A 25,447-nucleotide genomic window follows, 5' to 3' on the forward strand; every position below is an offset into this window, starting at 1 on the left:
TATGAGAAAAATGAAAAACATGGCGGGTTACGTCACAAATCAATGGAACAGTTGTCGTTGACGTCATTCTTCATCTTCAAAATCAACAGTATTCAGCAAAAAATCATAAATAATTTTTCACAAATGCAGAGACACAAGATCTGATACCACTAGTCAGGTCCCGATTAACTCATTTAGGCACATAATAATCGGTATCATAACCAACACAAATGTGTTGACAAGACGGTTATGAAATTCTGCTTTTATGAAGAATCAATGAATATTAAAGACAGAATCAATAATACTCAATTTTTTTTGTTACGAACCGAAAAGTAACAAACACACAAAGTAACTCAAAAGATTTTCATTTATTTAGTGAAGGATACAATGAAAATCAATTACGGTTTCAAGGTGGAAGGTTTGTATTTGTGGCAGCTTTCCGTACAAAGATATTCTTTTTAGGAAAGAGACAGCCGCCAAATCGCAATATTCGCTCTGTGTCCGTTGTCATAGGCGTGCCCTAAAGTTTCCTTAAATAGGCACATCTGACATCCTTCTGGAAACCCTAATGATTGATTCTTAACATATTCAAACGTATTACAAAATAATACAAGTGTAAACAGGTCATCGAGTAAGCTTGTAAGCTTTTGTCTTTGTCGAGCAGACCTTTGTAACAATAAGTGTGCTTGGAACAGTTCTCCAAGTAAGCTTTACTTAGGATATTTTCTAATCCTTCAAGCAAACTTTAATCTTCTGATAATATCAACCTTTGCTCGATATAAATCCTATATCGAGCAAAGTTGTTCTTCATGGATCCATTCAACCTTTTGTTACTTAATGTCTACATTGTTGTAGCACACAGCTGCCTCAAACAGCCACTTAATGTAGTTTTCCTGTCCTAACAATCTCGGAAATTTGTTAGTTGACACCTCTTGTTCATCCATTACTCCAGACATGTTTTTGGTATTGTGGGATCCCGGATTAACAATCGATAACAATCACAGATCTCAGATCTGTGAATTTCCGATTAGAACACCTAAGGATCTTGTTCATAATTAACCTTGATTTAATGTTATGTATGTGTATATATTATCAATATATTAGATGAATAATGTTAAGGTGAAGCTTGAGAGAGAGCAATTACTCAAAAACTCTTTTTCTCAAATCTTATATTAAATTGAACAGTAGTTCACTATATATAGAAGGTGACCTGGTTCGCTAACATCCCATTGCAAACCAGCTTCCCCTTCGTTACATAAATTATTATAACGAACCACCCCCTGATTCGTTAACATCCCCTAACGAATCAGGAGGGAATACATTATAATGTCTTAGTTCGCTAACATCCCTTGCGAACTAGACTTAACCTTAACGAACTAGTTAATAATAAACATTAAATATTACATTAATTAATAAATAAAACATTAACGATAAATACAAAGACTCTAGATGCAAAACCGTGCACTAACAGACACCCCCTCGTCTTGAGCTCTTTGTCTTTAACTTATTTGAAGCACTTGGACTGCCAGTCTCTGCAACTATGAATTCCATGTTCATGACACACACGAACGACTCGTTGGAATTGCATAGCCAGGTCGTAATCTTCTTGGCGCTCGATCAAAATCTGCTTCCTATGTAGCACATCATTGTCTGTCTCTGATAAATTAACCAACCACATCGGGTCGATTACCTTGATGAGCTCGGTCTGCAGTCCTCAACCACGAACAATAACAGCCTCGCCAGTACGATTGTCATAGTACCAACGGTTGAAAGACAGATAAATATCTTGAGGCATTGTCTTCACATGAACCTTTATCATCGTCTTTGGCGGCTTCACTTTCAAGACAAGTTTCTTCCAGCCGGTCCTTGGATCAATCTCGTCAATGTGCTTACGTCTTGGGACCTGGGGCTTGAAGAATTTGAAACCATTATTGACCTTGAACAGTAAGTGTTGATGAAACCACTTAGCCGTTCGGTAACCCCCACGATTGATAAATGGACGTCTCGCGAGGGTACGTACATCCCAACGTGGTAGAGTTAAAACATCCATTATCCTCTCGTAATACTGGACACCCTTTTCCCACTTGACTATACATACTTTAAGGTCAGAATCATAAGCCCATGAAACAATATCACCGTGTACCTTTGAAACAGTCTTGAAGGTAGTCACCTGATTAGCCTCAACCCAAGCAGCAGCAGTATCTTTTCTTTCTTGATCTACATAACGATAAGCACTGATAATTTTACCCACTTTATGACGTTTGAACCATCTTTCTACGTCCTCATCAGTCACTTCTTTGAGTGAGGGTACTGTTCGCTGCACAACATTTTCCAATTCATCCTCAGTCTCTTTAATTACTTCTTCATGAAATACCGGAACACCTTGATCAACGTTTGCGTGTTGAAACAAGTCCGGGTACTCTTCAGCAGTCACATCCTCCATCTCAATCTACTCGTTCTCATAAATAAAATCCGTATTCATAAACAACGGATCAACTTCCAAATCTTCCTCAGTTATCACTTCGACATCGGGCTCAGTCTCTAAAGCAGTCAACTGATCGTCATTCAGCCCAAGCAGAATCGAAATCTGCTCCCGTGTCAAGGATCTAACCACAAACTCACCAACCTCTATCTCATCTCTGTTTACCACACTACGAACCACCCCTGATCCATCAACAAATATCACTGTGTTAGCTGCAATCATTTCAATTGGCTTGGCAGCTGTTGGATCTTGATAAACAATTATCTGCTTGCTCGAATCATCACCGTCACTAACACCTGCACCAGAGGATGAACCATGCGATAGTTTAGGCTCACCTCCTGCATCAGACTCGTCAGGATCATCATCGTCATTTTTGAGTTTCTTGAGGGCATCTTCTTTACAAGTTAACTGTAAAATCAACTCTTCTTGTTCCTTTAATTTCACCCCCTGAGACTCAACAATCGTACGCAACGACTTAGTCTCCTTCTGACAGAAAGAAATATAACTCATCATTCGTCGTTGATTCTCCATGAGTCGTTCTTGAGTTTGACGGTCAGCTGCCATTTGATTTTCATATAGATGTAGCAGATTTAGCAGCATTTCAGTTTGACGACCTGGTGGAAAGTTGTATACGGATGGATGAACAGGTTGAACAGGTCCTTGAGGCCGAGTAATTCTCATGAATGAGACATCACTAGGCGGAGGTAGAGAAAGAGTAGTTGTTGGCGGAGGAGGAGGTCTCATTGATGTAGTAGAAGATACTGTAGACAATGCAGCAGGAGGTCTCGGTATCTCGGTTAACGCCATTTGAGGAATAAGACCGAGCCTCTCGTGTGACACCAACGTCGTCGTTAAAGTAAGCATCGGAGTGCTAGTGGTTACCGGCACCGCCGAGCTTTGAGGAGTTGATTGACGTGGTGGTGGGGTTCCAATGATTACCCCAGCCCCAGCAGACACACGGGGCTTCTTTGATGGTTCACAAGTAGCTACAGCTTTACCCTTTCTTTTTCTTTCCAGCTGAGCTTTCATGGTGGCAGCTAGAGCAGCATCGACCGCATCTTGTTGTTCTTTAAGAGCTCGTTCACCAGCTCCACCAGCACCATCATTCCCATCATTATCACCATCATCATTGTTCCCACCTTCCCCCCCCCCCCCTTCACGCTTGGAATCCGAATCATCGTGGATCCAGCGCTCATTAGGAGGACATACATAATCCGGATTGATTATATGACCAATTATCCGTTTGTCATGTGGCTTTTCCTTTCTATAAATTAACATACGATGTACCGTTTCAGCTTTCATATGTTCCATATCAAGAACATCGTTCACCAACGTTCGATCAATCACCAAATTCGGAATCAATTCCTGAATAATTAGCTGTAAAAAGCGAGGATACATCAAGAACTTCTTTGACTGTAGAGTTTGCTGAACCTGCTCTTTCAGATGATCAAAGATGAGTTCTAAGTAGTTGAAGGGCTTGTTCAGGATTAGGGCAACAAACGCCGACTGCAAACTTAGGCGGCACTCATCAAACCCACTGCGACGTCCACTCATACAATGAAGTAGAACATGCAACAAATACTTGTATGGTGGACACAACCCATTCTTGTTCAGCATAAATTTACGAATATCACCACCATAGTTCAAGCGTGTGAATAAGCCTCTAACCAATGTCCTGTCAAATTCACTCGGGTTATCATCATTATCGTCAAATTGAAGTACCCGACGAATGACCTCAACATCAATCGTAATTGGAATCTGATTGATTGTAGCTCGAACCCATTTATCTGCCTCAACATATTCCGCCGTATTCCAAAATTTCCTGATTATACTAAGATACACTTTAGGTTTAGCAGTGATGGCTTAGTATATCTTTGAACGTCGTAAGAAAGTCAACATAGCTCCAAACGTTTCCAAATCAGTCACATCTTGATCAACATAAGCACAAATGTTGTGCTTTTTATCAAACGGCAATAAGATCACTTCAGCTTGTTGATCTTGTTGTGGTGGTTGTCCTTGTGGAGGTTGATTTTGTTGTTCTTGATCAGCCATGTTTTACTGTATAAATAAAACCGAATATGAGAATAGATATCAAAATATATAATCAAAAGATATGTGTAATTAATCTAGTTACGCGTACTAGACGATTTAAATCCTTTAATTAAATTAAGTGAATATTAAAATTAATTTATTTAATAAATGTCATTTGTTGGGAATCACACTGATTCGTTACAATAAGATAACGAATCAGGCGATTCGCTATCAAGTAAATACCTTAACGAACTGAACATAGCGAATTACTATTTAATTTTGACGAACTAAACTCTAGTTCGTTATATTTTAAGCGAATCCATATCTGATTCGTGTAACATCTTATTCGCTTAGCTAGTTCGTGTAAAATCTTAACGAATTGGACACGAAACAGTCCCAATTCGCTAATAGTAACGAATGGTCATAATTAAGACTTTTTCTTTGACTTCACAAAGTCAAGGTCAAAATTAGGATGAACATAGATAGTCAACAATATGAACCCGGGAACGATTAGGCCATAACTATCGTCGAATCATCGCAATAATGAGCTCGGTGTACTCGGAATTACGTTCGTAATCGAAGATGAATGAGATTAAGACTCAAAATCTCTAAGTACATAGGTTAGACGAACCTACTGTAAACACTAATAACACAAAACTATAATTAACCCAACAAACAACAATCAAATCATGATTGAAGCCCACCAAAGGTATCGGAATATGATTCCGATCACAATGACATCAAAATCATATAGTTATTAACATAAATTATACACAAATGGACTTCAAAACTTCGGAAACCCTTAAACTCTTAAAAGTTCATAATTTAACTATCAACTCGTAGCCATTTTTGACGAAAATTATATCGCCATGATCGGTTATACCTTAGAAACTCAAATATATCCTTGAAATATCCAAACAAGAAAGTCGAGATTTCAGAGAAAATTTAAACAGGGTTTCTTAAAGATGAAGGAAGAACGCGAACAGTGGAAGACTGTTCGTTTTCTTGTCTTATATCACATTGTACGCAACCCGAGGTACAGCTTGTACGAATCAGACGATTCGTTTAAATTAAAGTTAACGAATTAGCCCATTCGCTAACTCAATTCGTTACCTTATGTTTGCGAATCGCTACTTGATTCGTTAAATTAAAGGTAGCGAATCAAGACATGATTCGTGTCATGATTCGTTAAATATGCATAACGAAGGGATGATTCGTTACAGAGTGCAGAAGCGAATTAGGTTAGCGAACCAGAAGCTAGTTCGCTAAAGAACCACCTAGTTCGTTATCCATAAATAACGAATTAAAAACTTTTATTTAATTTTAAATTACATAATTAAATTAATTAAATAGTTAAATAAAATAAATAAAATTAGGTTATCAAGAAACCTTTTATCCCGACAACCAAATACCTTAAAAAACGTTTCAGTTTTCCGAAACATAACTTAAAATTATTTAAGTATTTTGTACAAAGAAGACGACAATATTTTTGGTATTTTGTAAAAATTTAAAGAATGTATTTACAAAAAAAATATTCGGTCCGTTAAAAAATAGACAATCTTTTTGTGTTTTTCAATGATTTTATCAAAAGCAGTACATATTTTTGTATTTTTGTCGAGTTTGAGCAGAGAATCATATTGACCAAATTGCCCTTCCATCACAGTTTTATATTTCAGCGATATTATGACTGGCGATAAGTCGGTCATTGGTATTGTTGTCCACATAAATCTAATAACACACATTCAAGTATTTTTGTGATATGATTAAATAGTTCAATTAAAGCACAAAATATCAGAAACTATCAGCCTCTAATCTCGGTTCAAGCTTAATTTGATTTTTGCCAAATCACCCCAACTTGACTTAAACCATTATATTGTTGATCAAAATTTTGATACCAATTTCGAAATTTTGAGCAATGCATCAAGTTTCCTTTACTGTGAGTGAGTATGCATAAGTCCATCTGTCGGCTTACATACATTGTATCCCCTGGGGTCCGTTTCTTATTGGTATTAAGACGCACGCAAGGGAAGAACAATTGTATGACTAACAGCGGATTTTGATCAATTCAGTAATTTAAATTGTACGAAGTACAGCGGTGATCAAGTTTAATGACTTTGGGTTTGCTCTAGAAAGCGAGTGAAATATTCATGCTTATGAATACCCAGACGGTTAAGCCGCATAAAGACTCACAATGTCCAGAATCTTAATGCTTGTTATTTGCTTTATTTTATTTTTGGGTGATCAACAAATATAAGGCTTGAGTATGACTGGTTATTACATTTCTGCCATCCTCACCAAGACTTTTGCTAGAGACTAACACCCCTTTCAATTTGGCGTTTCTTTATGTTTATATCACGTACTTTACTCTACTGGGTTGTTTTAAGACCTACCAATGCACCAATGCAATTAAGCACACAGTCTTTTAAGCTTACTTTTTGCTGAATTTGGGGTCAAGATAATCAATGTACTATCATGTTCTCTTTTTGCTTCAAAAACTCAAAATTTTGATGAGCATAAAATAAAGAAAAGAAAAATTTAATCGCCCCAGTTAACTTAAATTTATAAATAAATGGCTAACCATCAATTCACAGGTGAATAATAGGACCAAGACATGCAAGCATGCTTCACAAACTTAAATAACTGACATAATTTTCAGCGAGAAAATAATCTAAAAATCTTTTTGGATTTTCTCTATACAAACTTTAAAAACACAATATTTTTGTCTTTTTTAAATTTATTATAAACAAAATAATTTTCACAATATTTTTGGATTTTTGGATTTTTCTGTGCAAAACATAAATCACATTCTTTTTTAACATGCTTTAGAAATGAAATTTTACTAACATTAACAAACTTTTGAAAAACAACCTGATCTGTGGATTAAATCCTCAGATCTGATGAACATGGATGGATAATAACAAGATCTAGACTCAAAAGGAAAGAAATCAAAGTAAATCTGAGTAAAGAACACTTTTAAACCTCAACAAAACAGTAGATATGAGAAAAATGAAAAACAGGGCGAGTTACGTCACAAATCAATGAAACAGTTGTCGTTGACGTCATTCTTCATCTATAAAATCAACAGTATTCAGCAACAAATCATAAACAATTCTTCACAAATGCAAAGACACAAGCTCTGATACCACTAGTCAGGTCCCGATTAACTCATTTAGGCACTTAATAATCAGTATCGTAACCAACACAAATGTGTTGACAAGACGGTTATGAAATTCTGCTTTTGTGAAGAATCAATGAATATTAAAGGCAAAATCAATAATACTCAAATCTTGTTGATACGAACCGAAAAGTAACAAACACAGAAAGTAACTCAAAATATTTCCATTTATTTAGTGAAGGATACAATGAAAATCGATTACGGTTTCTAGGTGGAATGTTTGTATTTGTGGCAGCTTTCGAAACAAAGATATTCTTTTTAGGAAAGAGACAGCCGCCAAATCGCAATATTCGCTCTGTGTCCGTTGTCATAGGCGTGCCCTAAAGTTTCCTAAAATAGGCACATCTGACATCCTTCTAGAAACCCTAATGATTGATTCTTAACATATTCAAACGTATTTCAAAATAATACAAGTGTAAACAGGTCATCGAGTAAGCTTGTAAGCTTTTGTCTTTGTCGAGCAGACCTTTGTAACAATAAGTGTGCTTGGAACAGTTCTCCGAGTAAGCTTTACTTAGAAAATATTTTCCTCAGAAAATATCCTTCAAGCAAACTTTAATCTTCTGATAATATCAAACTTTGCTCGATATAAATCCTACGAGCAAACTTGTTCTTCATGGATCCATTCAACCTTTTGTTACTTAATGTCAACATAGTTGTAGCATACAGCTGCCTCAAACCACACCTTCTACTTAATGTAGTTTTCCTGTCCTAACAATCTCAGAATTTTGTTAGTTGACACCTCTTGTTCATCCATTACTCCAGACATGTTTTACGTATTTTTGAACATGTTTTAGAAATGAAATTTTACTAACATTAACAAACTTTTGAAAAACAACCAGATATGTGGATTAAATCCTCAGATCTGATGAATATGGATGGATAATAACAAGATCTAGATTCAAAAGGAAAGAAATCAAAGTAAGTCTGAGTAAAGAACACGTTTAAACCTCAACAAAACCGTAGATATGAGAAAAATGAAAAACAGGGCGGGCTACGTCACAAATCAATGGAACAGTTGTCATTGACGTCATTCTTCATCTTCAAAATCAACAGTATTCAGCAACAAATCATAAATAATTCTTCACAAATGCAGAGACACAAGCTCTGATACCACTAGTCAGGTCCCGATTAACTCATTTAGGCACATAATAATCGGCATCGTAACCAACACAAATGTGTTGACAAGACGGTTATGAAATTCTGCTTTTGTGAAGAATCAATGAATATTAAAGACAGAATCAATAATACTCAATTTTTGTTGATACGAACCGAAAAGTAACAAACACACAAAGTGACTCATAATATTTCCATTTATTTAGTGAAGGATAGAATGAAAATCGATTAGGTTTTCTAGGTGGAATGTTTGTATTTGTGGCAGCTTTCCGTATTTTTAACAAAGCCTTTGATAAAACTCGCTTTAACTTTTCGCTGTTTAAACGGATTGAAAACTCTTGATGATATCCTTAAGCTCGGATAATCAACCTTTTGTTTGTACAACTTTTATTTTATTTTGGCTATTTTAATATTTTGGTTTTGGGGGGAGAAAAGGGTAAAATACAAAAATATTGTGATTTTAGTTTGTATAGAAAAAAAAATCAAAAACATTCAAGTATTTAAAAAATCCAAAGCATTAAAAATGCTCATAAATATGAGTATTGAAGCAAAAAGAGTAAATGATAGTACATTGATCGTTTAGTGTCATATCAAGAAAGAAATAAACTTAAAAGACTGTGTACATTGGTAGGTCTTAAACAAACTGTTAGAGTAAACTATGTGATATAAACATAAGAATTACCAATTTGAAAGAGGTGTTAGTCTCTTCCAAAAGTATCGGTAATGAAGGCTGAAATGTAATAGCCTATCATACTCAAGCCTTATGTCTATTTGATCACCAAAAACATATTCAAAATAAATTGCATCTAGTTTATGGTTAACACTTCAATGGTGTATGGTCTTATGGCCTCAAATCATGTATTGATGGGATGCATCCGGTTTTCGGCCACTGTGAGTCTTTATGCTCACTCTCAGTAAAGGAAGCTTGGTGTATAACTTGATAATGGAGGTATACCTTGTAGTGGGGATTATGAGCTTTGATTGCTTATTCAAATTGATAAATATTAAATTTTTTATCTTTAGGCATAATGGTTTAAGTCAAGTTGGGGTGACATGGTAAAAATCAAACTAGGCCTGAACCGAGATTAGATGTTGATAGTTTCTGATAATCTGTGCTTAAATTGAACCTCAATCACATCACAAAAATGCTTGAAAGTTTGTTCTAAAATTTAAGTGGACAACAATATCAATGACCGCCTTAACGAAGTCATAATAACGCTGAAATATAAAATTACGATGGAAGGGCGATTTGGTCAATATGATTCACTGCTCAACTCACAAAAATATGTATTGCTTTCTTAGAATAGATTTCATTTTTGTAATCGTATTTGTTTTTAATTCAGAAATATACAAAATCCAAAAATATTTTGTTTTTATTTTGATTTCTGCTTTATTTTTTATTTTCAAGCTAAAGGGTAAAATTCGAAAAAAAATACCAAAAAGATTTTCCCACATTTTAATTTAATCCTTTTAAATTTAAGTTAATCGACATTTAAGTTAATTCTTTTAACTTATGTGTTTTGAATGCAGAGCGCATTAAAGTATTACATCTTATTACGAGTTGTAAGTGCCTAAGGTAAACTTCATCGGGACACGAGTTTCAATGCTTTTATTTAATTCATGAAAATTGAAAAAGAAAATTTTCTTTTTGAATTGTTTATTTGATTCCTATTCACGATGTTTGTTCATAACGAATATAATCTATTCGTTGTCATTGTTGATAAAGAATGATGGTCATGCATATTTTAAAGGGTATAACGTATGTGTTCATTCGTTAACTCCATTGGCTTACTCTTACACTGATAACATACGACCTCATTCGTTATTAATATCGATAACAAATGAAGAACGAATTGTCACACCCCGACTAGGTTGTCAGGCCCCTCGATTTCAGCTGGATCTTAATCAATCATGTCATAACTCACACAGATTAATGTGTTGACAAGAGAGTTAATGAGGGGTTGGTATATTTAGAAAGATATCCGTTTGTTAAAGGCGGAATCAATAACAAACATACGGTTGCAAAGAATAATCAAAGGTAGAAAGCACACATAGGATTCACTTAAAAGATTTCCATCTATATAATTTTCATCATACAAAGTGGATAATCGATTTAGGGTTTTTAGGAATCCTAGGACAGCCGTCACTTTCAAGAAATAATCCGAAAAGTGTAAAAGCTCAAAATCCGTGTCCTCTCTCCTTTGGCGGTGTGCCCTAAACATTCTATTTATAGGCCTGCCAACCTAGGACAGCTGTCATTCCTTCTAGAAACCCTAAATACAATCGTACATATTCAAATTACATATTCAAAATAAACTAAGTGTAAAACAAGTCTTCCGGGTAGGCTTCTCATAAATCTTCATTTTCCGAGTACGCTGTGTACTCTGCCATCCTTCATGACTTAGTAACATAGAAGTGTGCTCGGGATCAGTTTCCGGGTAGACTTTGCTTGAAGAGTATTTCACCAAGTAAAATACTCACCGAGTAGACTTCAGTCTTCTTGACTTTGCCAGACTTTGCCCGACAACTCCTTTACGAGCAACCTTGTTCATCAATGATCCATTTCAGCTCTTTGCTATAAAATAACTTATTAGCAAAGTGTACTCGGGAGTACTGTTCCTTTCTTGAGCTGAACCTTGCCCGATATTACTTAGAGATATTCCTTTAGATTATCAAGCATACTTGGATCATATTTATTAATGAATACCTTGCCCGGTCTTCCAATCACTTGGCTTCTTGGACTTGGTCAACCAAACCTTACTCGGAAGAGTAAAATACTTGGTTCTGAAGAACAGACTTGCTTGATAAAGTGAACCTTGCCCGGATTTACATAAACTAGTGTACCTTACCCGGCAATGCACTAATTTGCAAACCCTGCTCGGATATCCACTAAAGAAGACTACTTGAAGATAACCTTGCCCGATAGACAAAATATCGTACCTGGCCAAGTAAAACCTTGCTCGGATGTCTAAGGTGTGCCCGGATCCATACTTAGCGAATTCTGAGGAGGTTGAGAAGATTCCAATCTTCCATATACTTCATTCTGGTCAAATCTTTGACTCAACAATCTCCCCCTTAGGTCAATTGTTTGACTCAACAATCTTCCCCTAGATTGGAACACCTCAGCTGACCCAAAACATTTCTATGGTTACTTACACTCAGCAAAAATACACATCAAATCAAAAATCAAAATCGCATATTCAAATAACATAAGCAAAATTACATAATCAGAAAGTTGTCAGAAGACATTACAAAACAAAGCCTATTCTATTGATCTTGTCTCTTTCTTGCATTATGAATGGCTTGTCTTCGATTGATTATCTCTGAAGCAGCTTTCATTTTGAAAATATTAAGGGCTTGGTAGTGAGTGTGACTTTCTGGTATAGCCAAGTCCCTTATATCCATTAGATCTTCATTGTGCAGGTATGTAAAGTCTTCATCCCTTTTAATGATCCCCAGAATTTTTCCATCCGAATTCCTCAGCACAAAATGATTATCATTCTCTTTGAATTCAATGTCAGCTATAATCCCATTTTTATGTACTGTGTAATTGGGGCGTCTCATTCTTCTTCCCAGACTTATACATGTATTCAAGTTGGACAATGGATTCTCATCTCTGAAGGTCATCTGAAAGTCTCTTTCAGCTATGTCCATTCTTTTCAGCTTTGCAGTCCTTTTTGACTTGTGAGACTGAATCAACCTCCAGCTTCTCTTTTCTTTTAGGAACTTGAACCCTTTTCCAGCTTCTTCCCACAAAAATTTTGACAGATCATTCATCTGTCTACCTGCCAATCTGCTTCTGTTTCTGTAATCATACAATCTGAGAGTGGCCATCCTTCTCAATTGTTCTTCATTGAATTCACTTCTCACAACAATTTCTCTCAATTGTCTACTCTCCATAATCACTTTTAATTCACCAGTACAGAATCAAAGTACAGTTCTCTTGGTAGACCCACATTAGATTGTGGTCTTGTTCTTTGTTGTGCTGAACTGCTTGATTCACCTCTTCCTCCTTGACCTCTTCCTCCTTGTGGAAATCTTCTTGAAATAGTAGGTCGAAGGGAATCGACTTCTTTGGTTTTGCAGGCCTTAAGTTAAAAACATTAATGTATACAGCCTCTACCATCTCTGTTGGTAGATTGGCAAGTTCAACCACATCGTGTCCTGCTGCTTTAAGTTCTTTCAACATTTTATCCATGCCAGGAGTTCTTGCCAATCCAGCAGGTACAAACCTACCATCAGCATAGTATCTTGGATTCTCTCCTTCCCTTAGGGCTTTTTCCCATTCATCCTTTTTAATGTAAAAGAGGAATTTCAAATCCTCCTTTTCCAAGACATTGAAGTCTGCTTCACTCATTCCCCTTTGGTTTATCATTATGTTCCTCAGTATGTTTATCATTTCTTCATTTTCCCATGGAACAAATGGTTCATCCTCAGGTTCAGGTTTCACATCTTGAGGAGTAGGGGTTTCAACTGATCTGATTTGTTCTTTTTCCTTCTCTCTCAAGGTCTGAATTCTTCTTTTCTTAGCTTGTGGTTCATCAGTTGGTTCAGCCTGTTTGGTAGAGCTCTCAGTTTGGACCGTTTTCAATTTTTCTTTTCTTTTCAACTTGTTGTATTGGTCCAACACTGCTTCTCTGGTTAGATTCTCAACAATTTCAGGTTTTTTGGGTAAAGGGATTCACCCGGTTAAATGCATTCACACAGCCAAAAAATACAAGTAATACGACAGAGTGCCATATTAGTTCTCAAGTATGACATGCCATACAAGAGTAGACAAACCAAAACCACCAAAAACTGGTAAACACAGCTAAAGCTTACACAAGAACCAAGGAAAAAACAAAACAAAAAACAAATCAACCATTATCATCAATTTGATGGGAAACTCCCCGCGGAAAGTGCCAATCCTCGAGAACCCGATTAACCCGTTCAGAATTCTTGAACTTTAGAGTCATAAGCATTAGGCGAGTACCCCTAATGATTTCGTCAGCAACAGTCGTAGGAGTCTTCAAAGAGTTCCTGAAAAGCCGGTTATTTCGCTCCTTCCAAATAACGTAAACCGAAGCCCCAAATAACAGCCGATTAACAACATTATCAATAGAGTTGGACATTCCAAATTGAGACACATATTGAAGAATATTCGCCCAACCATTCCTGCACCCCTGAAACTTCCCTTTCATTTTTACAATACTCCAAACCTCAGAAGAGAACTTACAATCAAAGAAGAGATGATTACGAGAATCCGGCTCTCCATTACAAAGAAGGCAGCAATACAAGTTATGATTTGGATACCCACCAATCTTCCACCCCATAATACGATTCTGCGTGCTCAACCTGTCATGAATCACAGTCCACAACATAAAGGAGTGTTTTGGAACACATTGAGAGAACCAAACAACATGCACCCAAGACACCTTATCAGCCGGTCTCCGAAGAAGATGCCATATACCTGAAGCCGAGAAACTCATTGAATTCCCATTCTCATCCATTACCACTATCTTGTCCCTCTTATCCGGACAAATACTTACCTCTTTTAAGTTCGAAAGAATTGGGTATCTCAAAAACCAATCAGGCGGCCAACCCCAGTTATTATGATGAACCACATCACTGACACAGGTCTCTAAAGACAATCCAGCCCGATGTATAGCTCTAGGGTTGATATAATCAATTAAAGGACAAAGATCATCCCATTTATCGTACCAAACTGAAGTAGATCTCCCATTACCAATTTCATGCCATATAAACTGTCTAATATGGGGACGAAACTGAATAATTTTCCTCCACCCCCAAGTACACGAGTTAGGAATCTGCAAGCTCCAAAAATTTCGCCCCTTCATTTTATACTCATGAATCCATTTAACCCACAACGAATTACGCACATTGATTAAGCTCCAAATATGATAAACCAGAAGAGAGTTATTGACATCCCGGATACGCCGGATACCCAAACCACCTTCACATTTCGGCCGACACACAATATCCCAAGAGACTTTATGCTTTCCCTTATTGTGACCATAGTCCCAAAGGAAATTTTTAATCCGTTTCTCAAGATCAGCAATAAGTCTAGAAGGGAGTGAAAACACAGCAGACCAATAAATATATAAGGACGACAGAACAGACCTGACCAGCTGCAGTTTACCCGCAAAAGATAAAGTTTTATTCTTCCAATCTCCAATTCGACTATCCATACAATCCAGCAACCTCTTACAATCACGGTAATTTAACCTCGTGGAAATAAGCGGAACTCCCAAGTATTTAACCGGGAGCCTTCCTTCAACGAAGGGCATAATATTCAAAATACCACTTTTAACGCGGTCCGGGACATTACAGAAAAACGCGGTACTTTTCTGAACACTCGGAGTAAGCCCAGACATATCTTTGAAATCATTCAGAGCCCCCATAATGGTTTTAGCAGAATTCACATCACCTCGAGCAAACAGGAACAAATCATCCGCAAAGCAAATATTGATAATATTTAATTTTTCACAATAACGATGAAAACGGAACGAGCGTTCAATACGAACCTTTCGATGCAAAATTAACGTGAGAGCTTGCATAACCAGCGTGAAAATATAAGGGGACATCGGATCACCCTGTCTCAGACCTCTTTTACCACTAAAGAACCCGTGTAAGTTCCCATTAACGGATATCGAAAAGGAAGAAATGGTTATGCACTCCATTATCCAATGAATCATCCTATCGTGGAAACCATACCCAAAAAGAATATCACGAATGAAGTCCCAACTGACCGTATCGTAAGCTTTCTGGATATCAACTTTAAAAGCACATCTAGGCGGACCATTATTAGTGTGATAATTATGCATTAACTCTTGGGTCAAAAGGATGTTATCAGAAATCCTACGCCCAGGCACAAACGCAGACTGATTGATATCAATTAACGACTCCAAACCCTTCATCATACGAACCGAGATAATCTTGGTAATGCATTTATATAAAGTGTTGCAGCACGAGATGGGGCGAAAATCATTAGGAGTCACAATGTTGGTCACTTTGGGAATAAGGGCAATAATAGTGTGGTTTACCTGTTTAAGGAGACTTCCTTTTCTGAAAAATTCATGAACCGCCAAACAAACATCTTTCCCAACAATATCCCAAGAACTTTTGAAGAAGGCCGAGGAAAAACCATCAGGGCCCGGCGCTTTGGAATTCCCAATAGAGAAAAACGCATCCTTGATTTCTAAATCGGATATAGGTCTAACCATAAGCTCCGCCTGAGAGGCCGTGAGCTTAGTAGTAAAAATCTGATTATCCGGTTTTCTCAATGGTTGCAAATCTGAACCAAAAATGTTCATAAAATGATTAACAAACACCGAAGGAACATCCAACCCCTCAAATAAACGGCCCTGAGCATCACTTATAATATCAATACGACCCCTATGGTTTCGCATTTTCAAGGAATTGTGAAAGTACGCAGTGTTAGAGTCACCAAGCTTTAACCAATCAACTTTAGCCTTCTGTTTAAGGAATTCTTCCTCATCTTTAGCCGTCTCATGATAAGCGTTAAGATAACTACTCTGCTCCCGAATCAACTCCAAATTAGTAGGGTCCATGTCGAGACGGGTTTGACAAGCATCCAGAAGGGTTCTAAGATCATTAACTTTCTTGTGGGGATTACCTTGCCGGTGCAGCAAAGAACGGATAGGATGTTTTAAGTTTTGGAGTTTCTTTACCACGCGAAACATGTGATAACCATTCACCTCAATATTCCAGCCGTTAGCAATAATATCATTATAACCCGGTTTTCCAATCAAGAAATTAGGGAATTTAAACGGTTTAGGCTTACCTTTAATAAGAGAGGGGAATTTCAATAGACATGGAGAGTGGTCTGAAATCCGGTACGGAAGGAACACCGCCGAAGAATCATTAAAAATCTCCATGAATTTAGAGTTTCCCATCACCCTATCAAGCTTTTTGAAAAGACCCATACCCGTTTTCGGTTTATTGCTCCAAGTGAATTGGAGTCCGACCCCATTTATATCCTCAACTTCAATGTTCTTAACACAATCACGAAAATCAAGCATCCCAGTGGAAATTTTGGAAGAACCATGTAAGCTGTCTTCCAAATTAAGAGCACAATTAAAATCTCCTAGTAAAGCCCAAGGTTTACCACGAGTGAATTGATTATGAACAGCAAGATTATGCCATAACTCCCTTCTTTTCAAATAACAATTCTCAGCATACACAAAAGAACCATACATCACCTTGCTATCCAGCTTAAACTTTAACTGAACGTGAAGAACCTGGTTCGAATAATCAATAACCATAAGATCAACCAAATCCGTATTCCACCCCACAATAATCCGAGTACCTTTATCACAAACACTACCATTGCTGGTCCAATCCCAATTTTTACAAATCTTCTTACAAACATCAAAAACCGCGTTTAATTTGACGTGAGACTCAAGAATAGCACACACCTGAATATTATTCTCTTGGATTACCTTACGAACCTCTTTTTGTTTAAGAGGGCGGTTCAACCCTCTTATATTCCAAGTGGCGATGGTACCCATTAAACACCCAATTCACCGGGTGTGCTTGCACCCTCAGAACCAATATCCGCTTTCATAGCTTTAGCCACATCCGTAAACAGCTCCTCCACATCATCATCATCTTCATTACTTTCCGATTCGTCCGCCAAATTACCAAACCGGTTACTGGTTTGGACAGCATGCTTTTCCTTTAACTGGACCCCCACAGCCATAGGAGTTGTAGGTTTACCCACAGGATAATTATTGTCTTGTCCTTGAGCGGATGGTTTATTTATAGGTTGTGACACAGCAGGTTTAACCACCGGTCGATAGACAAGATTATGTTTTTTGACTTGCGTATTAACTTTTTTCTTTCCCTTCACCCTCTGGAAACCATCATCATTAGTGACTTTCGTTGGTTCATCATTTAACTTTTTATCATGAACTTGTTTCGGGCATTGAGTGTTCGAATGGCCAAACACCTCACATAAAGAACATCTGGGGGGCTCCCAATCATATTCAATCTTAATCTCTGAGATCTTATTTATCTCCCCCCACGTATCCGGAACAGCAACAACAAGCTTCCTTTTAATATCCTGATTTGCCTGAAGCTCAACCTGGACTCTAGCAAAACTACTTCTTCCCCACGATTCCTTACACATATTGGCAGTATAAGAATCCATACTTATCGGCTCCCCAATTCTTGACGCGAGCATACTTAGACCCTCCTCAGTAAAAGCACCCAGGGGAATGTTCTGTAATTTGACCCAAACCGGAACAGACCGTACATCCTCCTTCTCCAAATCTGACTCCATAGTCCAAATATGAAGAATAATGGGGACATTCCTAATCATCCAAGGACCATCTTCAATCAACTTCATCATCCCAGCTTCCGTATGAAACTTGAAAAAGAAAAACCCTTTCGCATTCATCATAAGTCTCGTAAGCCCATATTTGTTCCAATTTTTCTTAGCAAAATCCTCAACAACCGGAAAAGGAAGTCTATTACCCAAAAAATAGCCAAACAAAGTATTATTAAACCTTTCTTTAACTTTCTTGACAGATTCAACCGGGATAACCACATCAACTCCTTCCATTGTTGACTCCACATTTAATTTTCTTAATGTTACCTTCGATGTCTTGTTTTCAAGTTGCACAACACTCACATACGAAGGCTTAGAATTTTCCATATGTTTTTCCTTCCCTACATCCCTCTGAATATTAGAAGATTCAGATCCAAACACCTTGTTGTCGTCCGAGACAAAGGCTGAAAAACCTTCATCTTGTTGAATATTTAACGAATCTGATCCAATAGCCTTTTTATCGCTCGAACAACCACTATCTTTGTTCCCCATGGCTGAACATCCACCATCTTTGTTGCTAACATCATTTAAAGGAGCAATGAATGTAGTGTTTCATACCTCTTTCCAATAAATATCCACACATGCCTCCAAACTTTTTCTTCAACTCCTCCATCTTTTCCAGTTTCTCATTTTCTTTCACACATTTTTTAATCACCATTTCTCTTTCACTGTTATAGAGATCTTGGAGTTGATCAAAAGTAAAGTGAGACAGATCCTTTTCAGAATAGTTGTGCCTTCTGAGATAATTTCTGTATTTCTGGGCATCTCTATTCTTCTCTTCCATCTTTTTCTTCAGAGATTCTCTCTCTTTGTCAAGTCTCATCTGCAACTGATCATCATCAAGATTAGCCAGTGAATCAAAACTTATGCCATATGTTCTCAGTTTTACAACCAAAGGATTTTTCCTTTTAGCCTCCCTCATACTCAACTCAATGTTTGTCCTTTGTTCCTCAGTCATTGTGACTTGAGGGGACACAACATTAGTAGCTTTCACATTCATTTCCTGATCATTCTCAGGGTCATCATCATCATCATCAGAGTCTTCAGACTCATCCTCACCTTCAGTTAGACCATTCATTGCATCAATATGTGGTTCATCAGAAAGTGGATTCTCAGGGATTGATACATTTGGCACTCCTTGCACATGTTCATCTGGCCTTAAAGTCTGCAAAGGAATTGCTCTGATTGGGCTATCATCATTCTCACTATCATTATCAGGAGTCTCAACATAGTATTTGTTCTTTTCATCCCATCTCCCTTTCTTTACATACTCAGTACCTTCATCTGACATGAATGTTTCTGGTCGATCCCTTTTCCTTGAATACTTCTTTCCATACTTGGGATCATCCACATACTCCCATTCATCAGGATTTTGTCTAATGTCATCTTTGATCTGTTGAGCCCATTTCTGTGAAGCCATTGAGGCCATGGACTCACCAATTTCTTCTTCATCCATCATATCAGTATTCAGATTTACTGGTTCAGCAGTCTCATTTGACTTTGTTTCTTGTTGACTTTCAGTTTGAATCATGCTGACCACCATAGCTAGGGAGTTATCAACTTCCTCATCTCTTCTCAACTCAATCAAGGCCTCTATCACTTCTTGATCAGCCACTTCTTCAATGAATTCCCTTGCAAATTTGGCTTGACTGATCAAGTTATCCTGCTCTGCCAACTCTACAGGGTCCATAGTTTGGGCCAGTATCTCTCTATCCCTTGTTTCTCTCAGAATGTTTTCTTGTTCCCTTAGAGCAGCAGCAGCAGCTTCATCATCTTCTCTAAAGAAAATATCCTTTTCTGGATATGCCTTAACCGGCTCTTCTTCTGTAAATTTGGCTTTTCCCTTTTCCAGCCTTTTCTTTAAATCTTCTTCACTTTCTGTAACAGATGTCTTGGAGCATTCTGCTTGTTCATTTTCTGGTTCAGTGAGCACAATCTCCTCAGTAGCAGTATCTTCATCATTCATCACTTCAGTGTCTACTTCTGTAAGTATATCAGTCAAGACATCAGTAGCAATGTTAGTAGGAATATCAGTAGCCATATCAGTGATAGCCACATTTCTTCTGTATTTATCTCCTCAATCCTTTCCTCTGTCTCAGCCTGCTCTTCAACATTTATCTTTTCAACTCCATTTACTTTCTCAACAGTCTCTTCATCACTTCTTTCATTAATGTAATCATAGTCTTGTTCTGCACCCTCTGACATATCTCCTTCATACTCATCATCATCAATCCTCCTTTCATCACTAGTTTCCTCTAAATCATCATACATACTCATAATCAGCTTTAAACTGTCTGCAGTCTCAACAACTGCTACAGTCTCTTCAACATTCACATTTGAGACAGTTGGCCTAGATTCATTCTCCCCCTGTTTTGGGGCAGCTGAGGTCTTCTCAACCTCCTGCACCAGGGCTTGAATTATCATGTTAGCTTGAACCAACTTCTCTAACAGCATCACATTTTCATTGGTCACCTCCTCATTTCTTCTTTTTCAATTCAGCATTCTCTAACGTCAAATCTAGATTTCTCTGGAACAGGTCTGTGTTAGTGAGTGGTGATGTGAGTGGTGTTGTGAAGAATGTTTCATGTTCAGGTTGTTCTGTGGTGTGAGTTTGGTTAGTGGATGGTGGTGGTGATTGTGTATGAACTGGGCTTGGAATGAGTGAGTCTGGTGGGTTGGGCTATATGTAGATGGTGTTTGTGGTGGTGGTGATGTATGTGATGAGGTTTCAGGTTGGCTAATGGTTAGGGTTTGAGGTGGGGATTGAGTTGTTTGATGTGTTGGAGTTTGTGGTGGTGAAGGTACAATGGGTTGGTCAATGTGTGGTGGTGATTGCGGTGGTGTTGGAATAGGTTGTTCAAGTTGCTCAAGATGCTCCCCATGAACAGGTGCATCGATATTCATAGCTACTCCAGCTCCTCCTCCATCTCCATCAATATCATCATTCTCAACATCAGAACCATCATCATCACTCTCAACATCATCTCCTCCTTCCTCCTCTGAGCTTAACTCAGGCACAGGCATCACAACCAAGTCATGGTTCAACAACCATGGCAATATCTCAAATGGGACATTTGAGTTGTACACATTTGAAACACCTGGATTCTTGATTCTTCTGTATGTATCAGGGCTTTGCAACATGTGTATAGTTCCAACAGTGGGTAGATCTTGGAATTCACTGTTGAAGATTATCTGTAGGAACCTTGGATATTGTAAAAATCTCTTCTTTTCTGCCTTCTTCAGGTTTCCTACTAATCCTTCAAATATCATCTTAGAGAAATTGAAGGGAAGATCATATATAATCCCAACTGTGGCATTTGCCAAGTCGTGACTCATCAAGGTCCACGATCCCTTCCTTGGAGCAAATCCGTGTATAACATGGTGAATAAGAAATCTGTACAACATAGGAAACATGCCCTTCTGAAACTGTCCATCATGAACATTTCCTTAATAACCCATTGTCTCTTCAAATATTTTCATTAGGTGGGGTGTGTGAAGTTAATTGAGTTGTGATCACCATCATTCAACCGGAGACATCTTCTTATCATTCTCTCCTTAATATGTATCTCTTGTCTAGCCACGGTTGCCTCGATTCTTTTACCATTTATGTCCTCAATCAGTTCAGCAGATCTCCAGAAATCCAAAGAATGATTTCTGTATATGACAGGGCTTACGGTGAACGCAAAACTGACGTTGGACCGAGCCATCCAAGTTATCATCCTAGCCATCGGCTCATTGTCAGGTGTCACTTGTAGAAGTGCACACATATTATGTTTTGGTTCGAAGACATACATGGGTTCATCGTCTGCCATATCTGAATCACATAAACAAACATATTCAAAGTGAAATTAGTCATAAAGTTCTGTACTTTTGGATAATTTCAAGGTATAAAAATGAAGAAAAAAGAAGAAAAAAAAGCATCAAGAACCTGTTCTTCGACAAATTTATAACCTAAACACATAAACAGAGTGTTAGTAATCAGATACATAATCAAAGCCCATTATAGTCTAACCATGGTCGAAAAACACATTAATGTTGCTTACCGAGTCGGAATTAGACGGCTAATTCAAGTTAGGGTTAGGAATAATAGAATGTGTTAAGTCGGTTTGGGTTTCTTTGAGAGTAAGCATTTGCAGTGGATGGAGAGAGATTGAAAAATAATGTTGAAAATTTTGCCTAACTCCCTCTTATATACCTTTTGAAAGTGGGTTTTAAATGCTCTTTGTCTTTTTGTGAATTATTAGTTGTCATACAGTAACATTATCCACTTGATATCAAAAACAATATTTATCTTTTAAGTTAATAAAACCTTACTCGGAATTATTCTTTTCAAAGTCTACTCGGTATACATCCACTTACAAAGCTTACCCGGCCATACTTTGCTTGGAAAATTTTCATTTTTGAATATACAAAGTTTGCCCAAATTCTTCTATTTATAAACCTTGCTCGATCAAGCTAATTAATTTAGAGTTAAGACATAATGAAGAAAGCTTACCCGAAATACTAGATTTCTTGAGAAATTAATCACAAGGCAAATAATCAAGTATAAACATCAAATAAACATCCTTACTAGGAATCAATCAAGACACCCATATAGATTTCTCAATCTCAAATTAAAACTTATCTAGCATAAACCCTAATAAGAATCATAATCAATTTTATCATACTAAATACCATATTCAATCAAGCATACTTGAAAACATAGTGTGCCCGAGCAACCATTCAAGAGAATAGTGTGCCCGAACACCTTTCTAATGCAAAGTATACCCGAATAACCTTCATATAGTACAAAGTGTGCCCGGAAAAGGATTTCTAGCAGACAGTGTACTCGGAAAGTTAAGTTTTGAAATTACCAAGTATATTGAGGGAACAAAGTACCCGAAATATAAAGTGTGCCCGGAAAACAAAGTTTGCCTGAAAACACTTGTAATTTCAAAGAAATCATAAACACACATATCAAAGAGCATGCTCGGAATGAAATTAAAACATATAAACATTTAAGTGTGCTATAGTCTAAAATTTCATAGAGCTTGCCCGAAAATCCTATGTTAGCACTAAGCTTGCTAGGATAAACACATTCAATCATCAGGTATGCCCTTACCCGAGGGATTTCAACATGCCAAACCATACCCGAAAAATGACAAACTTAAATAGTAATATCTAAGCATGCCCGGAAAGATTAACAAACCTTTCCTAACAACATATTCACACAAATCACAAAGCTTACTTGATGTACTTGACTAAGTTCATATAGTTTGCTTGGAATCACAATCAGCATATAACATGCATAGCTTGCCCAAAACAAGAATTTCTTGTTAAAAGCTAGCTATAACAACACATAATTATCTCAAGACTTCAAGCTTGCTCGGGAAATGAGTACAATAGTTTACTCTACCTGGAAAGTGTAAACACTTCAAAGCATGCCCGAAAATCATAAAGTTAGTCAAAAATGACTAAGCTTACCCGGAAAGGTCATAAATCATCAAACCTTACCCAAAATATCATATTCAAACATATTCAACTGTTTTGTGCCCGGAAAGGTTATAAAAACATTAAACCTTACCCGAACTTACATATTCAACCTATTAAAGGCCAAATGCAACACTTTTTGACTTAAACCACTTTGTCAAAATATATTTTTCATTTCAGATTATAGTTTAAGAGCAAATGGTGCATTTAGAGATCAAATTTCAGTTATATTTCTCTTCAAAACAGCTTCTTCCATTTTCTGAAAAGATCTCAAGAATGGGATCATATTGACTAAGTAGCTTTCTCAATACTTCATTCTCAGCATTATTATGACAACATAGATAGGTTAACAGCAGGTATAAACTTAGCATGAATTTCATCTCTTTGGTGATATGATTTAGGTTCATTTAAAGCTTAATGCATTAATGGTCAACACTGTGCTATGATGCCTCATATCTCTTCTCAAAGCTTATTTGGCTTTCCCCAGATCACCCCAATTTGACTCCAACCTCTTGTATTTGATCAAAAATAGTTTTTGTATGACAGAACTTATTTTATTTTTGTATTTTTAGATTCAAACATATATAGAGGTTGAACATTGGACTTACAGTTAGCAACATGCCTTTCATTCAAGATGAGACAGATTTTGCCAACATCTTTGTAGTTCTTGTTGTAACCCTCTTGTTTGATAAAATATTTAAAACACTTATCAACTTTTGGTTGATTTATTCATTCTTCCCCTTGTTTTTGATATTTTCTCAAATTTTCTTAAAGTTTGTTCCTTGTCATATTTAAAGATGTTTCATTTTTGGTTGACCAAATAACAACAGGCTCGTGTATGACTGGGTAATCACTATTCTGCCTTTCATTCGGAGAGATTAATCTTGAGACATGCAAAGACAACTATGTATCTCCACATAAAGATTAGCATATTCATTATGTTTATATCACCTTAGATTTTACATCATCATGGGAAAGCAACCATACATGTTAATGACTATACTAAGGTCCTTTTAGCCTATTAAATCCATATGATTGGCTAAGCAGTCAATGTACTATCATTTCCCAAATTAACAGTTCAATATTCAATCACCCCAATAACTCTTCATTGTCAGGTAAATGGCTATCCTGTTTGACCAGAAGTGGTCAACAGGACCAAACATACATATGAATATATATCCTTTCAATGTCAGAGTTATTGACATAGTTTTAAGTGAAAGATTAAGAAACAAGTTATAATTGCCCCAAATGCATTCAGTTTTCAGGTCAATGGCTATCCTGTGAATCTTTAGAGATTTAAGGACCAAACATACACAAGTGCATGTCCTTCCAACTGGGCAAATGGCATAATTTTCAGCAAAAAACAACTACTTGAGACTTTTCCAAAAAAAATCCTTCTTTTAAATTTCTTTTAAAGCTTGAACTGAATAATCTTATCATATCTCTACACCATTAATCAACTTGCTCATGTTTTGACCAAAATAAAGTATTTATGCAAAAATTCATTAGAAAATTCATTTTATCATTTAATTTTGACATAAAACTTATTTTGACACAAACAGTTGTAACACAATCAAATCTTAATCAAACATAACATCATCAAGGCAAGCAGACAATACTTAACATTCAAGGTCTAGCCTATCTTAATAACATCACATGATCAGATAATACACATATTCAAGCATTCAAGCAGTGATGTCAAATAAGCTTACTCTAACAAGTAAATCACAACACAGACACTTATTCTAACATCACACAGGCACATCAACAGATAATCATGCAAACCTATCAATCAGATCAAACATGTCAATGTTTGCATACATACCCAGTTAAAGCACATAAC

The sequence above is a fragment of the Bidens hawaiensis genome, unplaced genomic scaffold (genome assembly GCF_021521415.1).
Source record: "Bidens hawaiensis isolate Kalapana, Puna unplaced genomic scaffold, B.hawaiensis_p1.1 tig00008161_1, whole genome shotgun sequence".
Taxonomy (NCBI): domain Eukaryota; kingdom Viridiplantae; phylum Streptophyta; class Magnoliopsida; order Asterales; family Asteraceae; genus Bidens; species Bidens hawaiensis.